Source organism: Musca autumnalis, unplaced genomic scaffold (genome assembly GCF_047663935.1).
Source record: "Musca autumnalis isolate F117 unplaced genomic scaffold, ASM4766393v1 scaffold_1, whole genome shotgun sequence".
Classification (NCBI taxonomy): domain Eukaryota; kingdom Metazoa; phylum Arthropoda; class Insecta; order Diptera; family Muscidae; genus Musca; species Musca autumnalis.
This window is the reverse complement of record NW_027411644.1, coordinates 33,236,355-33,249,278: the sequence shown is the minus strand read 5'-3', so window position 1 is coordinate 33,249,278 and position 12,924 is coordinate 33,236,355. Positions and strand designations below refer to the sequence as shown.

Below are 12,924 nucleotides of genomic sequence, written 5' to 3'. Positions count from 1 at the left end.
TAAAATACACTCCTAAAAATTGGTAGCATGAACAGAAATATGTTAAGACCTACGCAGATTATAATCGAATCTGACAATCATATTAAAACGTTTGAGGAGGGTTGGCGTGCAATTGACACTTGGGTATAAAAAGTTTCTTGTTGTAAAACAAGGGAACTGATGAGGATCTGTGGCGAGATCCGAAACTATTTTTCCGACTAATAAATTAAAGATGTTTTAATAAAGTATTAAAACAACGACTATGGGATTAAGCCTGACTATTTTAAAAAGAAAAAATAAAAATGTTCTCTGCGGTTCGTCTTCGGACGGCTCACCTCGAAGACATAAATTTCCATATAGAGACTACGCCTACGGGCTTTAAAATTAAGTTAACAAAATGGCGCTGTGTTAAGCCAAAGCTTGACATGTGCGTTATCGAGTAGTAACCTAAAAATCATTAAGCTTTATCCAGAAAAGAACTTGTGACAGTTGGTGTTTTCTCGAAGCCGTGTGTTTGTGAGAGGACCTCAGTGGAGTCCGTGCTCTTCCATTCTTCAAATGAGTTTCCTGATATATCAATTAAGCTAACCTGAATTTCCATCCATGTGTTTGTGGGAGGATCACCGTTGAATCCGTGCTCTTCAAATCTTCAAATTAGTTCCTGATATACATATCAATTAATGTAACCTGAATTTGTATGTATAATATTGCAAAATGTCACTGTGCTTTGGCCCAACATGTGCGCTTTCGAATAATAACCTAAAAAGCATATAAGCTTTATCCGAAAAAGAAACTTGTGACAATTAATGTCTTCTCGAATATAAGCTTGTATGTATCCTGGCGGTGTCTCTTGAGAGTAGCCAACAACTTAATATAAATAAAAAAGTTTCTCTAATTTAATAAAATTAAATTAGATTGTTCCCGATATGACTTCTGATGTAGTCCATATTCCAACCTGGGTGAAATAATGCAATGTGCAAAGTTTGGACAAATCAGAAACTCCCTGCGAGAGTTATTTTACAGATTTTCCAGGAAGTATGGACTTGCGCCCAAAAAGAAAATTTACCATCGTAAAGGGAGCTGCAAGGACAACCTTCTGAAAAAATGTCAAAACGATCCGATAGGAGTTCTTAAACTTCACTTCTTCCGAATTTTGTGTTGGAGGTACCCGAAAGATTTGGCCGATATAGACCATATTCGAACCCAAACCATATTTGGAGGTAAATATACGATGTGCAAAGTTTAGACCAAATCGATTGCTCCCTTCTACAGTTATCGTTTACACCATTTAAAAAAAAATTAGAAGCTTTGTGTGGGAGGTACCTGAAGGAGTAGACCGATCTGGCCCATCTTCGAACTGAAATTAAGTTTGGGCAAAATAATACGAAGCGCAAAATTTGGTTCGAATCGGTTAATCTGTTCGAGAGTTATCGTGCGCACCAGCCAGACAGACGGACGGACATGGCTAAATCGACTCCAAATTGTCTGAAACGAACTTCGTCCAAACATAATTGGGATCTAATACCGTTATTTCGCCAACCAAATAATTATGTAGGCTATCCCACTCAATATTATTGTAGTCGCGAAGAAAAGTCAATATCGACTGCACAAAATTAAGGAGTGATGCAAAATTGTTGGACATTGCACTTGATCAGAGAACATTCGCACATAGTAGAAATGTATGTCAAAAGTTGATTAAAACTCCTAATAAGCTCATATGTAGTTCGATTGGCATAAAATTTGGCACACATCATATTTTCGGTCTAACGACTAAATCTACAGATTTGGATATAGGTCCCATATACAGTGAGTTTCAAAATAAAGTTTCCAATTCTCAACATTTTTTTGATTGCTTTATTACGCCGACATAGATATATTATACTTATAACATATAAATGTAACTTTTTTAAAGTATTTCGTGGTGAATTAAAATCCAGAAAATATTGGGCCCTTTCAACATTTCAAGAGGAAATAAATGAAGAATACCAAAATAATCCAAAATTTGACGCGTCAAAATAAACTTTACACTTAAAAAAATAAATAACCAGCGGAGCTCCTTTCTCCTCCTCCTTTCTACATAGGTACCTTGGCGCTGGATATCACTGCAGAAGCGTAAATTATATCATATGTAAAGTCGGGGGGGACATCGGATGATAATATACATACAATTTTTAATAAAACAAACATTTCTCCGTAAAAGTATTTCCTTACACACGCCATTATTTTATTTAAGTAAAATTGATTTTTTGTTAATTATCTGAAAATATAAATACTTACTTTTGACGGTTAAAGTTGACCTTGTTAAACAATTTTTGAAAATATCACTGGTTTCATTATTCATGTTCAAGTAGAGAAAAAAACCGTTATTTCTTCTGAATGAATTTTAAAAAATCCCATGCCTTAACATTTTTAAATTTTGTACTAAATAGAGAATAAAATAAATATTTGGAATGGCGCAAACATGCCCAATTTTACCCTACACCACCTTGTGGTAAGGGGTATTATGTCTTTGTGCATTAGTTTGTAACATGCAAAAGGAAACGAGATAGACCCATAGTTCCTTTTAGAGATATATGTACATAAATCACTTTCTGAGTCGATTTACGCATGCCCGTCTGTCCATGTATTTTTGTAAACAAAGTACAGGTCGCATTTATTGTCCGATTCAAATGAAAATTGGTGAACATAGTTTTTTTTGCCAAAGGACGAACGCTATTTATTTTGGTAAAAATCGGTTCAGATTTGGATTTAAGGCATTTGGTGCACGAAACACGCTATATGTGTCCAATTTTGATGACGGAATTTGGTCTAAAATAAATGTGAAAAATTATTTCGAAATCTGTTCAGATTGGGACATGGTAGAATAAGAAAAGGTAGCAGCAATACCCAGCTGACTGAACTGGGCTGTAGTGTTAGTGTCAAATTCCATACGACATTTTATATATTTATTTCTATGTTCGATGTATATTAGGGATATATATTTTTTTGAAGAAAAAAATTATTCATCTGAAATTAAAACAATTTCCCATAAAGACTCCTTCATATCATTGACATGTAACCTCCTCCAGGTCCGAACGACATTTCGCACACTAAAACACCACTTATAGAGGCGGTACAATATTTGTTAATATGTGTGGTATTTTATTAAACATGAAAATAATAAAGCCCTAATAAACATGTGCTTTTTGTTTTCAAAAACAAAAGATTGAAACAGCTTCTCTTTTTTCAATGAATTACGAGCGACCCCAAACATTTTTGCAAGAATTCTACTTCCTGCGTGATATTGTGCTTTTAGTGGAATGATATGGAAACATTCAAACTGAAAATCTAACGAGTTTTCATTCACGTTTTTCAAAATATTCAATCAAATGTAAAAAATTTTTAGTTTATTAAATTCCAATAATTTATAGACATTTCCTTGTTTTGTTTACAAATACAACTGGCAGTAACGTTACAAACAAAAACAAATTCCTTTGTGGTTGTTGTTCGAGTTGTATTTGTTGTAGTATTAACTTTACCTTGTATTTGTTCTACCATGAGATTGGGATTTAGCTTCCATATATATTTTACATATTAACAGTGGTGTAGGGTATTATATAGGCGGCCCCGTCCGACTTTAATCCTTTCCTTACTGGCTTATGATTGAATATGATATTGGAGATTTAAGCGCTTAAAACATCAGAAGATACAATCAGCATTTATGCTAACGAGTGTATATACACTTTCATACGGGCAAAATGTGCCTTATCGAACTTATCAACTGATTCGAACCAAATTTTGTGGGTATCGTAATATTTTGCCTAAACTTAATTAAGTTCGAAGTTTGGGCATATCGGTCCACTCCTTCCGGTACCTCCCCCACAAAAGTTCGAAAATGTTCGGAAGATTTGTGCGCACAATAACTTTTGAAGGGAGTAACCGATTTGGTCCATATTTAGCACATCGGGAAATTTCTATTAGAAGTAGATGAAGTTCCAATGGTCTCAATCGGTCTACTCCTTCGGCTACCTCCCACACAAAATTTCGGAAAAGTTCAGTTTATTACCAGCTCTCGAATCGCTTGGATTTTTGTTGTAGCAACTTGTATTCACTGCCCCCCATACGACGGTACAAGTTTCATCAGGGGCAAAGCCATACTTCTTGACAAAATAGCCTGGAAGTTGCAAAAAAAACCTCCTCTGACACCGTGTGTAGTTGTTGGAGTGCAAGAAAACCCTCGAACTGATCAGTCGATTCGGTCCAAAATTTTGCGTTCGTAATATTTTGTTCAAACTTAGATCAAGTTCAAAGATGGACCATATCGGGTACTCCCCTACCAAAGTTAAAGTTTTTTGCTAAAATGGTACGCACGATAACTCCCGAAGGGAGTAACCAATTTGGTCCATACATTGCACATCGTAATATTTCTACCAGCCATAGATCAGGTTCGAATATGGATTATATCGATCCACTACTTCGGGTACCTCCCACACAAAATTTCGTAATAGTACAGTTTAAGAGCTGCTTTCGAATCCTTTTGATTTTAGTTTTAACAACTTTTATTCGCTGCGCCCATTACGTCGGTGCAGGTTTTTTTCAGGGGCAAGTCCATACTTCCCGAGAAAATTGCCCGAAAGCTTTAAAAGCCCCTAAGGCCACCTTGTGTTGTGGCTAGAGCGCACGATAACTCTCCAACCGGACAGACATAAATCGACTCAAAATTGTCTGGAATGATGGGGAACATTTTGGGCGTATGAAAGGGTATATACCCTCATTAGCTTAAAGACTAGAGCGCATGATAACTCTCGAGGGGATCTGTCGATTCGGTCCAAAATTTTGCACTTCGTAATATTTTGCCCAAGGTTAATTTTAGTTCGAAGATGGACCATGTCGGTCCTCTCATTCGGGTACATCCCCAACAAAAGTTCGAAAATATTCGCTAAAATGGTGCGCACGATAACCTTCCAAGGGAGTAACCGATTTGGTTCCTTTTTTTGCACATCGTAACATTTCTATCAGACATAGATGAGGTTCCAAATTGGATTATATATATCAACTACTTCGGGTACCTCACACATAAAATTTAGCAAAAGTGCAGTTTGAGAGCTGCTCTCGAATCCCTTTGTTTTTTGTTACAACTTGTATTCGCTGCCCCCATTACGACGGTATAATTTTTTTTCTGGGATACGCTCATACTTCCTGATAAAATAACCCGAAATCCGCAAACAAACCACTGCGGCCACCACATGTTGGTTGGTAGTGGCTGATGCGCACGACAACTCTCGTACCGAATACTGCGTTGGTCCACACTTGGCATATCGTAATATTTTTTCGAATATTAGATGCAATTTGAAGATGGTGCTTATCGGGCTACTCCTTCCAGTACCTCCCACACAAAAGTTCGAAAATATGCACTAAAATGGTACGCGCGACTTCTCTTAAACAAAGCAACCAATTTGGTCCAAACTTTGGATCTCGTAATATTTTGTCAAACATAATTTAAGTTCAAAAGTGGACCATATCGGTCCACTCCTTAGACCACCTCCCTGACAAAAGTTCAACATTTTTGTTAAAGTACATTTTAAGGTCTGTTCAATGATCCTCACGGTGCTCTTGAATCAAATTTAAATGGAAGGTGCTTACACCTGAGAAGTTTTTGCGGATTCTGAAACTACAATGTTCATAGATGAGAAAAATCAAAAAACAAAAAAAATCGCCGGAGCGCTTTTTAAATAAATCGCGATTCAAGATGACATTTTTAGGGGTTGGTTAGGTTTTCACGATTTTGCTTAGAACCCGCAAGTCCTATCAAAATGAGACTGAAGAAAATGTTGTAGCTATGAAAATTCTCTACAAGATTAACCTTTACGGTATTTTCGTAGGTTTTACCATTTTTGAGATATTGAAGTTCAAATTGGGACAATGCACTGTAGGGATTTTTAAATAAATCGCGGTCAAAATTCACATTTTTAGGTGTTTTTTAGGTTTTCACGATTTTGCTTGGAAACCGCAAGTCCAATCGAAATGGAGCTAAAGAAAATTTTGTAGCTGTGAAAATTCTCTACAGGATTGACGTTTATGATTTGTTCTCAGGCTGTACCATTCTTGAGATAAAGAAGCTCAGTTTACATTTTTAGGTTTTTTGTTAGGGTTTCTCGATTTTGCTTGAATACGACAAGTCTTATCGGCATGGGACCTGAAAAAAATCTTATAGCTGTGAAAATTCTCTACAAGACTGGCTTATGTAATTTTTCCTAGGTTGTACCTTTTTTTAGATATATAAGTTTAAGTTGGGAAATTGCAGTCATGACATTGTTTTATAAGGAGACGATACAGAATTGAATTGAATTTGAATTGTCCCAATTTCAACTTCTATATCTCAAAACTTGTAAAATCTACGAAAATATCATTAAGGTCAATCTTGTAGAGAATTTTGATAGCTACAACATTTTCTTTATTCCCATTTTGATAGGACTTGCCGTTTCCAAGCAAAATCGAAAAAACTTAAACAATCCCTAAAAATGTCAACTTGAATCGCGATTTATTTATATAGGCCGGGGCGATTTGTATGGAAGGAAAAAAACCTTAATGGGCCCGTTATTCCTGGGATTGAACTGAGCAAAAAAGTCTACTAGACCATAGGTCTATCGTGAAAATCGAGCCTCCCGATATAATAATATAACAGCCAAAGCATTGAGATTTTCGATAAAAAACTTAAAGTCAAAATCGGGAGGCTCGATTTTCACGATAGACCTATGGTCTAGTAGACTTTTTGCTCAGTTCAATTCCAGGAATAAGAAACGCGAAGGGCCCATTAAGGTTTTCAAATCGCCCCGGCCTACTGATGATATACATATCTCTGATACATTTTGACTTGTTATATGTTTTCTATGGGTTGGGCCAGTAAAATCAAGTTCCGTATACGTATTGGACTCACTTCTATTCTCTAAAATCCACTAGTTGCATTAATATAGTGGTCTTTTAGTAATGCATACCAAATGACAACTTGTTGAACTTGTTGGATTTTTCCCTCAACATATGTTCAGTGTAAACAAATGTTGGTCATTTCATTGAAGGCCGTTATTACACCGTCACACAGAAGACACATCACACACAGAACGTCGTCAAGCTAAAAAATACATACGAATTGGATTAGTCTCTCGTAGAGCAACAGCAACAAAGCGCGCGGTGATCGTTGGAAAAAATAAAATCGAATTTGAATAAAGAGTACTTGGCCCGCACCAAAGTAGCTTACTTTTAAAAACGAAAGTAATTAGAACGGAACCAAAGACGAAAAAAAGGATTTTTTTATTTTTAAATGAAATAATAAATTGAGATTTATTTTTATTGTGGTGAAAAAGTAAAAAAAAAATAAGAAATTAAAAAAAGATATAAAACAAAAAAATATTGAATAAAAAAATAATATAAAAAGGTTAGTGAGCTTTGTTACTGAAGAAATCTTCTTTATAAAAATTTATGATATAAAATTGTATATATTTAGCAAGACAGTGAAAACTTTACAATGGGAACATGGTGGAACATGGTGACTTCCGCTTGTGGCTTAATTCTAATAAGAATTTGTTTTGTTGGCTATATAACCGTTGGGAATTGGTAGCCCTTCTTATGTGGCAACCTTTCTGTTTACAGCCGTTATCTCCGTTATCGAATGAAGGTTCCACTGTGGCATATAATTGTATTGTGTTGTATTGTTTTGTTTTTTTTTTTACAATCAAATATTGCCTTCATTTACTTTGTCATTCGAATCTAGAGTATTGTTTGTTTTTTCTTATTTATTTTTATTGTTATTGTGCATTCTTTTTAATGTGCAAAGAAGATTCTGTTCGATTAAAATCAGAGAAAAAAAGCAACAACAGCAGCAGCAATATACGGAATAGAAACAAAAACAAATAACCAAAGTGTAAATTAATTAAATTTTAAAATTCTTGTTGCTTCGTTGCCTTTTCTATGCACAGGCCAGCCACCCAGCCGTTTTGTTGTTGACAACAAATAATTTCTTGTGTCGTCTATTATTCAAAAATACATATGTACGTATTGTACTGTACTGTGAATTCTTAGCGGGTATGCAGACAGACAATTGGGTACAATAACACGTTTGAAAAGAAAAAGAATATTTTTTATTCTGCTGCAAAATATGTGGTGGAAGGAAGCAACAAATGGGGTGCAACAGTTTTGGATTTGAGAAAACACCTTGAAGAGGGAAAGAAATCTTAAAACCTATTAAATTTCAAATGGCTTCTTTAAGAAAGTTATTTTCTGACGTTACTTCCTCCTATTTAAAAAAAAAAAACTTTAAAAACGGTTAGCATATTTCGAACCTTCAAATTAACTTAGTTGGTCTGTTCCTGTACTTTATTGAATGTTAAAAGTTGAAAAAATAGTAAAAGTGGTGAACGACTCCCATAAAAATGTGCTGTGTTTTTTAGGAGCTGACATTTTTATCAGTGGTATGCCCGAAGGATTGGATAATTTTATAGAGCCATTTGTCAAGCTTGGAGAGTTTTATGACATACCAATTATTCGTCACGATATTAATTATGCGTGCTACATCATTAATAAAATTCAACGATGTCTTTATACGCGATAACATCATGAAGAAATATTTTAGTGGTCTTAGAACAAGAACACCAATTGTATCTGATCTTGTAAATACTGGTTTGCCAGCTGAAGTTTCTTTTAACAAAAGGATTTATCTCAACGATCACTGTTCGCCGGCTCTTAGTAAATGGCATGCTGACTGCAGAAAGCTTCTTAGTTACAAGATTATTTCAAGGTTTAAGGTCACTAATTCTGATAAACTCATTGTGGAACTTACAATGTCTGATGGAACTAAGATTACCAAGGATGCTGCTGGTTGTGAAGAATTACTAAATGTAACTCATTCTGGTGTATCAGTTCTATAGTATTTGTTACAATTTGTGATTTGAGTCCGTTTTATAAGTACTGCCGTTATCCGTCCGACTATGAACTGTCCATTTGCCTCTTAATAATAGAATAGTCCGTAGTTATAATGCGCTTACAATTTTGGTTTAACTATATTGGTTCCTCATTTTGTATATAATATTGAAATTCTGTAAATTGTGTTTTCCTTTCACCATTCCTAAGATGGGTTATATCGGTCCACTCCTTCCGGTACCTCCCCCACAAAAGTTCGAAAATTTTCGGAAATTTTGTACGTACGATAACTCTTGAAGGGAGTAACCGATTTGGTCCATACTTTGCAAATCGTGAAATGTCTACCAGACTTAGATGAGTTTCTCAATCGGTCCACTCCTTCGGGTACCTCCCACACAAAATTTGGGATAAGTTCAGTTTAGGATCTGCTCTCGAATCGCTTTGATTTTTGTTTCAGCAACTTGTATTCACTGCCTCCCATACGACGGTACAGGTTTCATCAGGGGCAATTCCACACTTCCTGAGAAATAGCCTGAAAGTTGCAAAAAAACCCCTATGACACAGTGTGAGGTGGTTGGAGCGCACGATAACTCCCGAACGGATCAACCGATTCGCTCCAAAATTTGGCTTTCGTAATATGTTGTTCAAACATAGTTTAAGTTTGAAGATAAGCCATATCGGTCCACGCCTTCAGGTACCTCCGCCACAAAAGTTCAAAAATGTTCGGAAAAATTGTTCCTACGGCAACTCTTGAAGGGAGTGGCCGAATTGGTACATACTTTACACATCCTAATATATCTGCCAGATATAGATCAGATTCAAATATGGACTATATTTGCCCACTCCATCCGGTACCTCCCACACAAAATTTCGGATAAGTTCACTTTAAGACCTGCAATCGAATCACTTTGATTTTTGTTGAAGCAACTTGCAGTCGCTGCCCCAATTACGATGGTAAAATTTGTTTCAGGGGCAATTCCATACTTCTTGAGCAAACAGTCCGAAGGGTGCAAAAATCCCCTGTGGCGGTCGGAGAGCACGATAACTCTCGAACTGTTCAACCGATTTGGTCCAACATTTGGTCTTCGTCATATTATATCCAAACTTAGTTTCATGGGGCAATACCAGTCCACAACTTCCGGTTCTTCTAACCAACATTTAAAAATGTCACTAAAATGCTAGGACGATATCACTTGAATGGGTCCAAACTTTGAATCTCCTAATATTTTGTCAAAATTTAGTTTAACTTCTAAAATGGCCCATATCGGTCCTCCCTAAAAGGTACCTCCCCCACAAAAGTTCAACATTTGTGTCTTAGTGCAGTTAATTCCTAATCCACATTTTTGTCGGCAAGTTCAAATGCCCAAAAAGGGCCCCGAAATTCTGAAGAGACTTTAAATACATTCGATCTGTCCGTAGGTGAAAGTTTCACTTCACATTGGCTGAGGGTATATACATTAGGTCGGGGCGATTTGTATGGAAGGAAAAAAGTGCTATCGGGCGCCTGGAGTTTCTGATTCTTGGGATTGTACTGAGCAAAAAAGTCAACTAGACCATATGTCTACGATTAAAATCGAGCCCCCGGATTTTGACTTGAAGTTTTTTTTTCAAGGATTTTTGGATATTTTGGCATATAACAACCAAACCACTGAGATTTTCTATCCAACACAAAGACAACAATTGTAGCCAAGACAATAATAAAGAACTCTCTAGTACATCGCAAAAGCATTGAAACGCTCCTTCAGGTAATTATGGCCTCGAGAAGCTGCACATTTTTTCGGAAAATATCGATAAATGACACTGTGCTACAAAATGGGACTCAAAGTCAGTGGATGAAAAATTCCTTTTGCATATGAAAGCCCTTGGTGAGTGTACTAAGAACCCAAAAGGAAATTTTCACCATAGGTCTAGTTTCGGAGATATTGCGTAAATAATGGTTTAATTGTGGCCCCTTAATATGTGAGGAAATAGCTTTATATCTCTCTAAAGCGTTATTGTAGCTTCATTTTGACATTACATGTCTTCAGTCAAATCGGGTGGTGAATCTTTTTGTAGAATATTTCATCCCTCTAACTCAATTCCTTTCACGTCCTTTTCGTCCTTTATTTTTTGAACCGTAGTAAAAGTACCACAAGACGTGATTTTACAGCATCCAAATATTCTACAAAAATGTTGTTCAGAAGATTTTAGGTACGGTTCTCATTGATGACCAATCGATATTTCCCCGTTTTCAAGGTCCTTTTTGACATTTACCCGGTTTTTGTTCAGAAAACTATGTTTTGTTTTTATGTATATACGTTGTTGGTCTGTGGTGCTTCTGAAATACTTACCATAATTAGCTCTTGTAAAGACGGACACGTTAATAACAAATTTTATTGGAGGATAGATCCGGTTATCTAAATTTTTGAACCGGATATTCTGATCTTAAAACCGATTTTAAGTAACGGATTAACCGTATATGTATATCATTAGAAAGCTAATAAAATGGTCAATCAAATGACAGCAAGTATCTGATTACAACTTTGTTGGTTCCGAAGCAATAACAAGCAAGTAGGAAAATCATTTAGGAGCATTGAATAATTAGAGCCTCTTTTTAAGGTCAAATCCAGATCCATCGGTATTGATGGAATCCCTATTCACTTCATTAAGCAAATTTTTCCCCTCATTGCTTGATTTGTACTAGATTTGCTGAACTCTATTTTAATGTCATCTACTTTCCCTAAAATCTGGAAAGCTGCCCGAGTGGTACCTATCATGGACCTGATGACCTTCGTCCTATCTCAATTTTACCCGCCTTGTCTAAGGTAGTTGAACACGTAATCAAAAAGCAATTGCTAGAGTTCACTAGTCCAATGATATTTCATTCTCAGTATGCTTTCCGATATGGACATAACACTTCTTCCTTACTCCTACATCTTATTGATTCTATCCGTTTATATAATGTCCCAAGTTTTGTATGGCTTAGAGGTTGTTTCGGGCACCTGTTGGAATAATATTCTGAAGTTGAGGCGTGTAGTAAATACTATAGTACGGTTTGTTTACAACGTACCTAGGAGAAACCACATATCTAGTCATGTACAAAACTTTCTGGGTTGTTCATTCAAAAATTTTCTACAATATCGTAATTTGAGTTTGTTCTACAATGTTGTCAAGACTGGTGCGCCTATTGCCTTGCGTTCTATGTTTATTTTTTCTAGATCCACCAGAAATCCTCAAGTTTTCATAAATCGTGTTGCTAGATCCGTGTATCCTAGATCTTTTGTTGTTAGAATAGCTCGCATGTGGAATGGTTTACCGCATGACTTGAAAATTTTTTCCCACTCTAACAACGTATTTCGTCTTAAATTGATGTCTTTTCTTAACTGATCTTTTGTCTCCATGATTTGAGTGTTGGCAATAGCTATCACTGGCATGACTTCAAATATTTCCTTTAGTTCTCACATTGTTTTCTTTATATGGCTGTATGTATTGTATTTTGAGATCCTTTTTATTCTGTATTTAATTAATGTGCATTTATTATTATATAAATATCAGGCGTATTTTTACCTTTGTAATATATTATTGGCCACCAAGGCTTCTTTATTACTAAATAAATAAATTAAATGAAAATGAAATGAAAATTGTAAAAACTTTTCCATTCCGGAACACAACTTATATGCCCACTTTCAAAACTCTAGCCTTAGCCTGCACATTTTCTTCTACATTATCTTAATCTTTAACATGGACATGACTTTAACCCTAGCTACAGCCTTTGCATGCAAGTAAGTAGTAGTAGTAGTTCCTTTCTTTATCATGGCCATTGCAGCAAATACAGAGGAACACACCTAAGTGAAACCACAATTGTTAAATTACTCTTAAATATGATCACATTTAAAACTCCTTGCCAATTGCTGCTACATCTCTAACATTCCAACGTTGGTAATCTCACATGTTAACAGTAATGACTCACTGTTTTGTTTATATTATGTTTATGCAGGTTTGACTGTTTCTTTATTTATAATCTGCGGCTAGTTTCATTTCTGTTTCTGTGTTTTTTCCTAAAGTAATGTTGGT

General features: G+C 35.7%; 1 protein-coding gene across 2 annotated transcripts in view; it reads left to right on the top strand.

The window, feature by feature from the left end:
* The first annotated feature begins 7,040 nt into the window (after positions 1 to 7,040).
* Positions 7,041 to 12,924, top strand: part of LOC141395846 (uncharacterized protein ZK1073.1) — a 153,175-nt gene continuing 147,291 nt past the window's right edge. The window contains exon 1 of one of the 2 annotated variants that reach the window (XM_073971626.1): positions 7,041 to 7,390. The gene's annotated coding sequence lies outside the window, so the exon portion shown is untranslated. The remainder of the gene's footprint in view (positions 7,391 to 12,924) is intronic. The other variant, XM_073971625.1, reaches the window with a different exon arrangement.